The sequence below is a fragment of the Athene cunicularia genome, assembly GCF_003259725.1.
Source record: "Athene cunicularia isolate RWA chromosome 6 unlocalized genomic scaffold, athCun1 chr6_part1, whole genome shotgun sequence".
In the NCBI taxonomy this organism is placed as follows: Eukaryota; Metazoa; Chordata; class Aves; order Strigiformes; family Strigidae; genus Athene; species Athene cunicularia.
In genome coordinates this window covers 7,182,214-7,194,035 of record NW_020799105.1, presented here as the reverse complement: position 1 = coordinate 7,194,035, position 11,822 = coordinate 7,182,214, and positions in this window count along the sequence as shown.

Genomic DNA, 11,822 nt, shown 5'->3' with positions numbered 1-11,822 from the left:
CCTTGTAGACCTCTCAGGCTTGAGTGGTTGTATCTTTTTGTGGGATTCTTGGGGGGTGGGGTGGGGTGTTATATATTTAAAATTATATATGAGTTCTCCTCCTCATTTTGCTGTAGACTTTTAAATGAGGAAATTAGATGAGATACAGATTTCAGGCAGCTCTGGATGAACTGAACAGTATTCCCAGATGGCATGCTTATTCAACACCTGAGAAGGACAAGGATGGGGAAGCAGTATAGAGAACTTTTCTATTGCCTCTTCAAATGTAAAATCCTCAGCTGTGATCCAAGGGCAAATAGCCATTCAATGTTCAGATGCAGCCTAGGGTAGACATGTGCAACAACCTCAGATAGTTCCTTTGTTGTTCATTCAGCTTCAGATTCAACTCTATCTGTATTTTGCATTTCAGCTACTGACTATTTAAAGCAACCAAACTTAAATGGACCAAAGCCAAAGAGGTTGTCACTAGAATAGACACATTATGTACAGTGTATGCCTGCCGTTAAATGCTGTTAATTGCCTTGACTGGGCAGCCTGCTGTTCCCTGGTTGGTTTCTGCTGCGATCTCAGCCTTTGTTCCTCTTCTGCAATGGAAACATTTTCCCCTTATTTATTTTTGCGTGAGAAAACATGTTTCCATTCTGAGACTCTAGATACCACTCGGGTGCCCCCCTGACCTCTCCTCGTGGGCCCGGCCCATGTAAATGACCAGACGAAGGAATGTGGATGAAGGAAGTGCCATAAAGTAGAAATATTGCTGGCTCGTAAATTCCCTCCACCACAGCAAGATTTCAAAATAAACAGAGCTACAGTCACATAGGACAGCATAACTCAGCAGTGCAAAATTCATCACTGGTTCTTGCAAAGAAGAGCAGCTTGACATCAAGATGAAACTCCTCCAGAAGTCCTGTCTGCCTCAAAGCCCTGGCATCAGACATGCATTACATTTCCACACAAACTTCACCTGAGTTTGTTCTCCAGGTTATTCCTCTCTTCACAGCCCCTACCAAACTGAATCCAGGGTGGGAAGCTGAATTATAGTTCTTATTCAAGTCACTGGGATTTGGTGGTCCTCATATCCTCCGTGTAGCTTTTATAAAAATACCCAACTTTCGATTTAACTGTATTCTTCCAGTCTCTAGCATGAATATATCTGTATCACCTCCAGTATCAGGGAGTTCAACTGTGAGTGCTGCCAGCTGCTGGATGCCAGGATTGCACAGGCAGGTTCAAGCGTCTTCTTGCTGCTGGATCTGCTCAGCTGCAGATCACTGGCTTCTGCTGTGGTGACACTTCTGTCTCAGTTTATAAGGGCTCAAGACCCCTTATTTCAGTAAGAAGATTATCCAGACACCAGATAATTCCCAGGCACTTGAAGAAGAGGCAGGCTTATGCACCACAAGGGTTCTCAGCTTCTGGGTGCAATATTCTGCTGTCAGCTGTCTCTGAGAACAGGAAGGTTTCTTGTCGGACTGGGAGTTTTTTGAAAAGAAGGGAGCTTTCTCCTAATACTGAATCTGATAGGTAACGAGCAAATGGTCATCCAACAGTTTCCCAAAACTCCATACTATGTCAAGAAGTGGGATCAAACTGGGATTCCCTGAAACAAAATTTTAACTCTGGAACACAAGTAAAAGCATATCTCTCATCTTCAGACACAAGTCTCCACTCAGAAGCCTGTCTTATGACTAAGAGCAGCAGAGTCAATAGACTGGCAAGCAGACACCAGTTGTTATTTTTCAACACTTTTTTGGGTTGACATTAGAGATTTTCAGAAGTCAAAATTAAGGAACATTTGATGAGCTCGTACAGCTTGTTGAAAAATATTCCATTTTGACACAAAACATACTGCCTTTCCACTGAGACCCTATATCCTCCTGCTCTTCTCCCCTGACTCTGCTGCTCTTATCTAAAAATAATTTGGTTTGTTTACTCAGTGAAAAATTGAATGTTTCCAAGGGCACTGAGACCTTTTTTCTCTTCATCAAGAGCTCAAATGTCCACCAGAAAAGCTTTGATGAGAAATTTTCAATCAGATCCAGTGAAAAAAGAGAAGAGGTGGGGGAGGAAACCATGACTTTTTTTTTTTTTGTTGAAGCACACAACAGAGTTCCTTAACATCGGTTGTGGGAATGAAGAAGAAAGGGTCTGCCTTTGATCTGAAGGGAATCCTTTAGTTTTCCTGAATTCTGCCAGCTGCTCCAATTCTGCACTTCCACTCAGACAAAACCCTACATTATGATTGAGCCTGAAACTAACATAAACAATCCTGTGCCCTTTTACCCCTGCCGTTCTAAGATGAAGTATCAGTGGAGCTGAGAATTTACTCAATACATCTAAATGAAGTGTAACCTTCCAGAGTTAGATGGCACCAGCTAGATAACCCCATTTAAGTGGAAATAGGTGAAGTATGACACAGAAGATTGCATGATGGGGCCATAGCTGATAGTCCTGCTTGTGACATCTCCAATAACTCCACCGGACATACAAACACCAAAAAGTTTGTCATTACTAAATCTGCATATACTCCCCAAAAGCTAAAAGTTTTATCTGTAAGTAGAGGAGAAGAGATTCATTATACCATAGACTGTATCATGTAAGAACAAGTTAAGGAGGAATGGATAAAGACTAGACTGAGGCAGCAATTAAGAGAAAGTCCTCAACTTTTAAAGCAGGCAGGCTTTGGAAGAGTCTGCCAGCATATGGATGAAAGAGTTGTAGAATAAGAGGATTATTTGTGTAATAACAGTCTGGACTCAGCCCAGAAGATCCTTCCCTGTATCATGTGACCTTAGAGTCCACAAACCTTTATGTACTTTTTAACCTCCACAGCATTATAGCTCTTATAAATTAAATGTTTTCTAGAAAATGTGAGAGAGGAGCTAGTATTGTCTGAAGGTCTCACAGGGATGCTGAAGGAACTGTCTGGTGTCTGAACACAGACACTCCCACAGAGCAGAAGACACAGAGGGCAGGTATTTCTGAGCCCTCCTTCCTGAATGCAGGGTCATTGCTCAGGAAGGACTTCACAGGATGTCTTGGGCAGTGTCTTGTAAAGGTGCAGCTTCTATATGCCCAAGGGCAATGCTAGTGCTTACAGATCTCTAATGGGCAGTGTGGGACCCACTCTTCTAGTACATGCTTCCAATGGAGTGGAGCCCCTGGGAAGGGCAGAAAAAGGAGGCAGAACAGAGGCAGAGCAGGACAATGAAGAGAGAAAAGGAGGGAGAAGGCAGGGAGAAGTAAAGAGCTGGAGGAGCATAAATAAAAAAATATGGAAATCAACCAAGTATAAATGTGTGAGGCAGGCAAAGGGGTGGGAAGGAGGATGAGAGGGTGACAGAGATAAGAAATGGGGAGACTGGACTGAAGGGCCACCTGCTGAGCATGCCATAAGCAACCTCTGGGCTTGTGGGCAGTGGAAATTAAGGAAGCTGGCATCTCTGAGTCAGATCCCAGAACAAGTACCAGGTAGCTCTTGTTCACCTGTCTGTGTCCCTGCTTCACAGCAGTGTCCTACCTTGCTGCACTGGGCTGTTTTTTCTGATAAGCATGACCCTCCCCCTCTCTATTCCAGCCTCACAGCCCTGCTAGAGTCAATGTTTGGGAAATTCCTGTTCCTCTTGTTTTGTAGCATCTGGAGTTAGGGCTGAATAAAGCCCTTCAGGCTGGGAGGTTTTGGAAGGAAGCCCCACACTCACTGGGCCTTTTGCCAGCAAGTTAATCCTTTTGGTATTGACCCTTCTAGAAGCAGCAGTCCCAGGCCACCAGGGATCTGATAGCCTTGAACTCTCTATGCCTGGAACTGTGCTTGCTGCTTTTTAGTGCTGATCTCTTCCCACCAATTTCCTCCCAAGGCCCCAGGCGGCAAAGCGGGGGCAATACGGATCAGCCATATCATTCCTCATTTTCTCAATCAATGTTCTGGTGCAACTGTCATTGTGTCAGTCAAGACAGAAGATGCTATGCCATGCGCTTCAGCTGCTTTTGTTTATGTTGCTGCTGCCTTGCATATGTACATGCCAGAAACTCTACACTTCGCTATAGACACCGGAGACAGTTTCCCAGGGCCATTGGCTTCAATCTGCATAGATCATTGCAACATCCCTCGCCCGCTTGCCCCAAGCAGGGAACTAAAATCATGTTAGGCTTAGGAAGAGCTGAAGGTACAGAGCAGTTAAATGGTGCTTGCTGAGTTGTATGTCTAAGTGTGTATGCGTTCATAGGGGTTAAAGGAAGCACAGTCGTGTCCTGGGAAATTCAGTGTAATATGCAAGAGCATGCATGTGCTGTATGAAGAAGGTTTGTCCCGTGTCCCATGGGAAACTTTTGGTCAGTTCTACAACTTGGAGTAGGTAAATGGAAAACAGGGAGTATTAATTATCTCTGGAACCATCTGCAAGTCTCTCGGCTTTCACAAGGAGCCATTGTAGCTGAGGATCACTGCAGCTATGGCAGTAAACTGCTCTGCTTGAGACCCCAAGCTTAGTCTTGTCTTTAATACAGACTTTCTGTTTAATCCCAAATTCCATAAATAGCTCTTAGTGCCATAGTGCCCTTCAGCAGCTGTTTTCCAAAGGCCAGAACATTCACACCAGGCACTAAGGTCAACTGGAGCTGGCAGCACTCAGCATCTTCACCAAGCAAGGTTTGGCCTCCCAGATACTGCTTCACCCTGAACAAGGAGACACTCTTGCAGCCATTGTCTGGAATAACACTCCGCCTTGGTTCCTCCATCCTTAAAACAGGAAGAAAAACCCAGGATAGGATCCTTTGGGTAGGATTTGAGTGCCTAGATGATGGCTTCTAGTGCTGTTTTGAACAGCTCAGGTATGCAACATGCCTGCCAGGTGATGATAAGAAGTTTATAGACCCTGTGTATTTCTGAGATGACAGCTGGAGGCCAGTGAGGCACCCCACAGGCTTACAGTGACCACATGTCTACATTCAAGGAACTGACCCCCCTTTCTGCAGGTCTACGAGGTGCTAAGACATCCTCGTAAAGAACTCTGTAGCAATGTCTACATAAAGATATATTTTACACAGCCAGACCTGCTGATTTCTTCATCACCTGTATTGTGGACAACTCTCAGGCAGGTTCACTCTCACTGGCACGTTAGGAGGAGTGCAGAGAAGCATCTGCCACCTGGGTTTTTCTTCCACAAATAAAAGCTAGGCCCAAGGGTTTTTATGACCTTTAAACAACTTACTCTTGCTCCTGCATCCCAGCTGCAGGCAGTCCACCTGGTCAGGGTGTTTGCTTGGGAGAAAAAAGCTACCTTCTGTGGGAGATCTGAAAGGCTTTTGTTTCCACATCAGATCTCCTGTTTGAAAGCATATGCAACACCTCCAAGAAATGTAAAAGGGAAAACTACAGCCCCCACGGAACTGACGAGGCTGTAAATCCAGAGAAAATCTTCCAGTGTCATTTACGAGCCAGCACATCAGATACTGGCCTTTCATGCAGAGTGGCTTGGTCCAGGCACATTCCTTCCCCCAGCTACAGGAGCAGGGAACATATGCTGTGGTGTTGTTCTGGGAGAAGGGATTGCAAGAAATAGCATTTATGTTCTTAGATGGACACACTACAGAAAATAATTTTGTTCTTTTTCACAAGAAAAGGTAGTTAGCTATAATCAGCCAGCTGGACATAGGGAGAAACTCCATTATAACCTCCTGGATTTAGCATTCTAGGACTGATCCTGCAAGACTAAAGCCTCTCTTTGCTCTGAATTCCCTGGCTTTCTGGTGCATGCTGTCCTGGCAACTCTACCATTTTGGCTTTTCCCACGAGGTTATTGATAGGTATTTTATTGCACAGGGATACTGCCATCATCTCCTGCTGGAAAAAAGGAAGGTTCCATATTACTCTTGTTTCCAGGTGTTCTTGACTTTATCTTCAGGGCATTTATTTACTATTCCATAAATTCCATCTGCAGTTTTTCAGATATTGCAGGAGCTGGAAAACACTTTATCATCAGGGGTGGCGTGGGGAATGAAGCTGGGTTTTGTTTTTCAGGGAGAGTGGTGCAAAATTTTTAGAAAGTAGTCTACATCCTATAGTTCCTTATTTCTACTGAAGTTTCTGATTCCCTGCGAAAATCAAATGATGTGAGAGCTACTTGGAACTGCTGAAATCAGTAGGAAGTTAAGAGCTCCACATCTTTGCTGGAGCTGAGCCCAGACTCTTGGCCACATGCCGAGAGGGCATGCTTCAGGAAGTTTCAGCCATACTTGCCCTCCACCCTTGAGCATCTGCTCTTGACCATGGCTGGAGAGGATTCTGGGCTACATAGACCTTTGATCTGAAATAGTGCGGCCTTTGTATTGCTGTCATGCAACTTCCTCTGCATTCTTTGCATCTGTAAATGTCATAGTGCACATTAGCTGGTTGTGCTCTGTCAGTGAAGCCCTCTCCCTCTGTAACACACCAAGCTCAGGTCCAACACCATTCCTGCCCCCAGACACTCACCACCAAGTGAGTTGCACCAGGGCAGGATGAGAGCTAATGCACCAGCTGGACCTGTGTTGGCCACTTCATCGCATGTGGGGAATTTCCAGCTGCAGAGCTCTAACATGTTGACACCTGTGTGCTGTGTTTGCTCAGCAGAGTGGGAGTAGGGCCAAGGATTGGGCCCTCAGTCTGGGGTATGCTGTCAGAGCTTCATGTACACGCTAAATTAACGCACACCAAAAAACTGGAAGTCAACTATGCTACAGATGATGGGGAATTGATTGTATGCATGTGTGAAGGGGGTGACTGTGCCAAATATAGACACCTACTTTATTCCCTTATGGGAGGATGATGTTCTTAGAGCTTAGCTTAATGTATATGTCACAAAACAAGAGTCTCACATTTCTCATGAGAGAGGAGGTGCGGGACTTTACATGCATACAAGTATGTAAACCTTTGAGCTAGGTCTCTTTCCCAAAAATGTGAGCTATCGCTGCAAATTTCAAATCGCTGTGAGGAGAAATGGACAACTGTCTGTTAAGTTTTTCTTCTAAATTGCCTTGTTGTTTAGATCTCAGTGTTTTTTACAAAATGAAGCAAGTCTTGAGGAACCAATTCCTGCAGATCTATAGTTATGAATATACTGATTTTTCTGAGGTCAGAAATTTTGAGCAACTCCTAAAATTGAGATTAAAGGCCTTCTAATATACTCTTGTCAAATGTTTGCCATTTGCACAACTGTGTTCCAGTCTGGTCCATTAAAATCACAGCTGAACTTCTTGACATTAAATTCAGTCTGGATGAGTCGCTTACCTGTATACTCTTTGCCAGGTTGAAAACAACATGCCAAACTGCTTTTGATGAGCTAACAAAGCCACAAATGCTTAAAAATATAAACCTGCCTGCACATCAGCAAATGTCAGTACCTGTTTGTGAACAACAAGAGCAACATTTTTGTGACATGATATAGGACAATGAAATAATATGGGCATTTATTGTTTGGTTGTGTGGGTCAAAGAGGAAATAGAAACCATCTCCAGAGAGGAATATTCCAAAGTAGTAAATGAGTATAAGTAGAATTTTTACACTCCAGAAGGGAGGAGTTAAAAATAAAGAGATTAGGAAAAAAAGATTTCTGATTGTATATTGTATTGGACTATAGAAATACCTCCTGAGGGAAGAAATAGAAGCTGAATCTCGAAAAACTTTTAAGCACAAATTGAACACAATGGCAATAAATCTTCAATCAGAAACAACCCTGCACTGTGAGGAAAAAAAGGGCTAGATGGCTTTACTGTACTTGTCCAGATCTTGTAACTGAATGACTCTTTGATGCTCTTTGTGGACGGTTTGAAGTTTTATAAGTAGCTGGGGATCCATTAGGTTGAAAGATACTGTGGGAGTACCAACTGGTCTCATTCCCTCTGTGTTTCAGTATGTATGGTGATAATCTCCCGAAACATATATACAGGCCCAAATTCTGAAGCAGAAGTTAGGAAAAGTAGCTACAGCCACAAGAACAGACCTACCCAAAAGAGGAGAAATGAGTAGCTGATATTTCTGCTTATATACTGGGGGAGTGCATGGGTGTGTACTTCAGGGACCCATTTCTGGCTGAGTATTTCCTTCCAAGTAAGCAACGTTTTAGGAGCTGGCTTTGAAAAGCTCAGTTTACACAATCAACTATAGGTTATAAAATCTAGTAAGGCTCTGAGTTAAAACACAAGTCCACCAAGTAAGCAAATGGTAGGATTTGGCATGTCCCAACCTCCCACATCCCAGTTAGGTTCGGTCCCATAACACACATGTCCTTGTGTGAGTGACATGTATGTTAAGTGATGTTAATGATTGTTTATTGCAAACTAAACATTTTTACCATCTGGTGACTTTAGATGACGAATGTCAGAATAGTTCCAGCAAATTAAATGTTTCCATCATGATAAACAAGCTGTTTGCTGGATCTCACTTCAATGTGAGATTAATACAGCCCATAGCCCAGAGAACAAGTCTCTAAATACAAACTAGGTTTAGTTTAAATTATCTGCCTCATGAGCACTCTGTATTCAGTGTACATGCTGCCCAGGCTCTGGGCACACAGCATGATATCCTTTCCCTCCCACCTGACTGTTTTTCTTCTTTCTCGTTTTTATCTTACCTAGTACTCTAGGCTTTTATGTGGTGTAACTTTGTAGCTAGTTTTTCCTGAAATGGCTATATTCATAGTTTTAATTGACAATAGGACTTCTTCAAAACAACACTAAAATAATGAATTCTGAATTTTTGTTTAAATCCAATTGTCGGAAAATTCCTGAATATTCACAGAAGGGGAGGAGGGAAGAAAAAAAAAAAAAACCAACAATGACTTTTCAAAACCAAAAGCAAAATACAATGTTTGAGGAAAGGGTTTTCACGGTATTTGATGCTCAACTAGTGCCCAGTCTCCAGTCACTAGAGGGCACCCCAATACACCGAAACCGACAGCTGCGTCCACCCTCGCCTTCAGCCCGGGGAGCTGCGGGCTGGTACCCTGGGTGGCAGGCAATAACAGACCTGACTGTTGTGTCTCTGAGGTTGCACCTACGTTAGGGTTTCAATTGGGATCAGGGATGTGCTTTTGGAGTGGGCTTCTTGAAGCTCTATCTCTATTTACTTTGCATCACAGAGGTGTCTCTAAATATGTGAATTAGATTGCTTTGGGATGAAACAGTCATAAAATGAACTCCAGAAGGGCATGTACTCCAGTTGCTAAATAGGAATTCAGTCCTTAGGACAAGATTAGAGCTAGACTAAAGAAAGCCCCTGAAATGAGATGGAGTGTCTGCTTTGCTCTACAGATCTCTTCTTATTGTACCATGCAAGTTGCTAATATAGACAAAACCATGAGGCCCCTAGACTTTGCTGAGGGAGAAGGCAGCTGGAAGGTTTGTTTCAGAACCTGAAAATCCCCAAAGTGTATAGATATTTGGGTTATGGTGTTTCATTCATGCCTATTTTAAATTAAAAGCAAATGATTTAAAAAATATCCCAAGAGACATGTGACTCACATTTGATTAGTCAAATGAAAGCCTGAAAGAAATGTGATGGGTGCTATATGGACCTCTGAACATTTTGACTTGCCCATCAGGCTAGATTTTTTCTCTGCAGATACAAGTCTGTTTAGTTCTGGTGCTCTGGTCTTCTGCACATCAGTTTCCCATGGAGGTAGGACAGAAGCAGAGCTGAGTTTGACCCTGGCCAAGCCTCCCAGGTGCCTCCTCTTGCTGGGAATAATTTTATTGTTGAGGTCTATGTTCCTCGAAGTGGCCTGAAAGCTCAATGAACCTGAACACTCCAAGCGAAACCCAAGCAAAGCCACACAGTTTTAAACACTGTTGGAATAAAATCCCCTCCACGGCGTCAGCTTGGTGCTCAGGGGAAGAGGCAGAACACGCCATACTTGGCTCTGGTTTACCCCAAGCTTTCAGGAAACTCCTCACAGCGAGGCCAAGAGCTATGTTCATAACAAAACCTAAACCCAAGCAAAATTTATCACGTTTTGAGTTTCTTCATGAAAGGTTAGACCAACTTGGGGTGTGCTCTGCTGGGATAAGAGAAAAGATGAATTCTGCCCTTAAGGGCCAATTTCACATCCATTGAAATCACATACAGAACTCCCAGGGAAGCAAGCTTAAACCTTTAAACACTGTTAGAAAAGCAGCTACCACAGTTCTCTGTCACTCTAGTTAACCATCTATAAACAGTTACTCACTTGACCTCTATTTGATCTCTCCCTCTGCCCTCCAAGGAATCTTTCAGGGCCAACACACATTATGGATATCTCTGTGTACATGAATGTTTGAGGCTATTTTACTGCAATGAGAACAAACTCTTGCAATTCTATCTGAAACCTGGTTAGTTGGGGAGATACTTATTTTTTTCCTTCTGCAGAGCAGACAAATCCAGCAAGTCACTTCTCTTAGTTTGTATTGCTTTGTTACAAATACTTAATACTAAAAGTCCTGTTTGCTACACATGTAGATGGATCCTGGCATAGCAATAAGGAGGGAAAATAGTCTTAGCACTTGAAACAAGAAGGTCAAAGACAATAGTCAAGAAAGATCTTAAACTGCTGTATGTTTATCCTCTTCTAGCTGCTGCTTGGATGAGCAGCAAGATTGCAAAGGCTTCAAGCTTTCACCTGATTAATAGTCTTGGTAAAATAAATAAATAAATAAATAAATAAAATTAAAAATCATGTAGGAATGTCACAAGAATAAGACTACTATTAAAAAAGGAACTATTATGCAAAACAAGAATGAGGGTAAGATGGAAGTAAATATAAGGGTATATAGTCAGTTACTGAAGAAAAAAGAACTTTATATGGATGCCTTTTTTTTTTTTTTAAGTATGATAAATCAAAAAATTTCAGTTAAGTTAAAAAAGAATCTCTAATCACTCTCACCTCTGCATCAATAGTTAATGTTGATATTAGCATTTAGCTTCTTTCCTTTCCATCACAGCATCATACTATGTGGAAATAAGCATTTTAAGCATGTTTTTAAAAACACATCTTGGAAAAAAAAAAAAAAGTGCTGCATCTAGAGACAGAGATACTAAACTGCTGTAGTCATTATCATGTGGGTTAGTGGATGATGTTACAACAAGGCAGAGATAAGGTTGATTTGGTATCTCAGTTGTGCAGTCCAATAGCCTAATACATACTGATTTCTAAATGTAATTATTCTTAATTTGAGATCCCTGAATTTCCTGGCATTAACATGCTTGGTTTGTAATGTATTTTACTTCAAACTGCTGAGATCCAATGTGAATCTTAACTCTACTTATATGTAGATTCTGCCTGAACACTATGACAGTCCAAAAAATTATGTGTTTAGTTACAGATAATAAGTCCAGGAAATATTAAGGAAGATCACAGTCAAATAGTATTAGTGACAACAAGATGAAAACAGGGGTACTATTTTCCCAATCTGAGGACATTTAGTTTATTTCTTAACTCACAAAAACATTTCTTAATAATAACGAGTTGTGTTGCAGTGACCAAAAATGTCTTACTTCAGACATAATCTGTGCGGATTTAAAGCAACTTCAGATAATGATTTCATTGATGGGTTATGCCAGTCTAAAATTCTAAGCAACAGAAATGTTGCTGTTTCACCATTTAAGAGGAAATGTAATTTGATACAAACACACTAAAATTTTGGATTATTGTATTATTAAAAAAGGCTGTCTCAAGCTGTGTTGAAATAAACAGTAGGTCTATTTAAGGTTTCTGAATTCATTCTTTCTTTTTTAGCATTCAGATAAAAGATTAAATTTACTGGCTATTAAGGAGTTCTGGATGCAGCTGGTCGGGAGTTGGGGGGGGGGG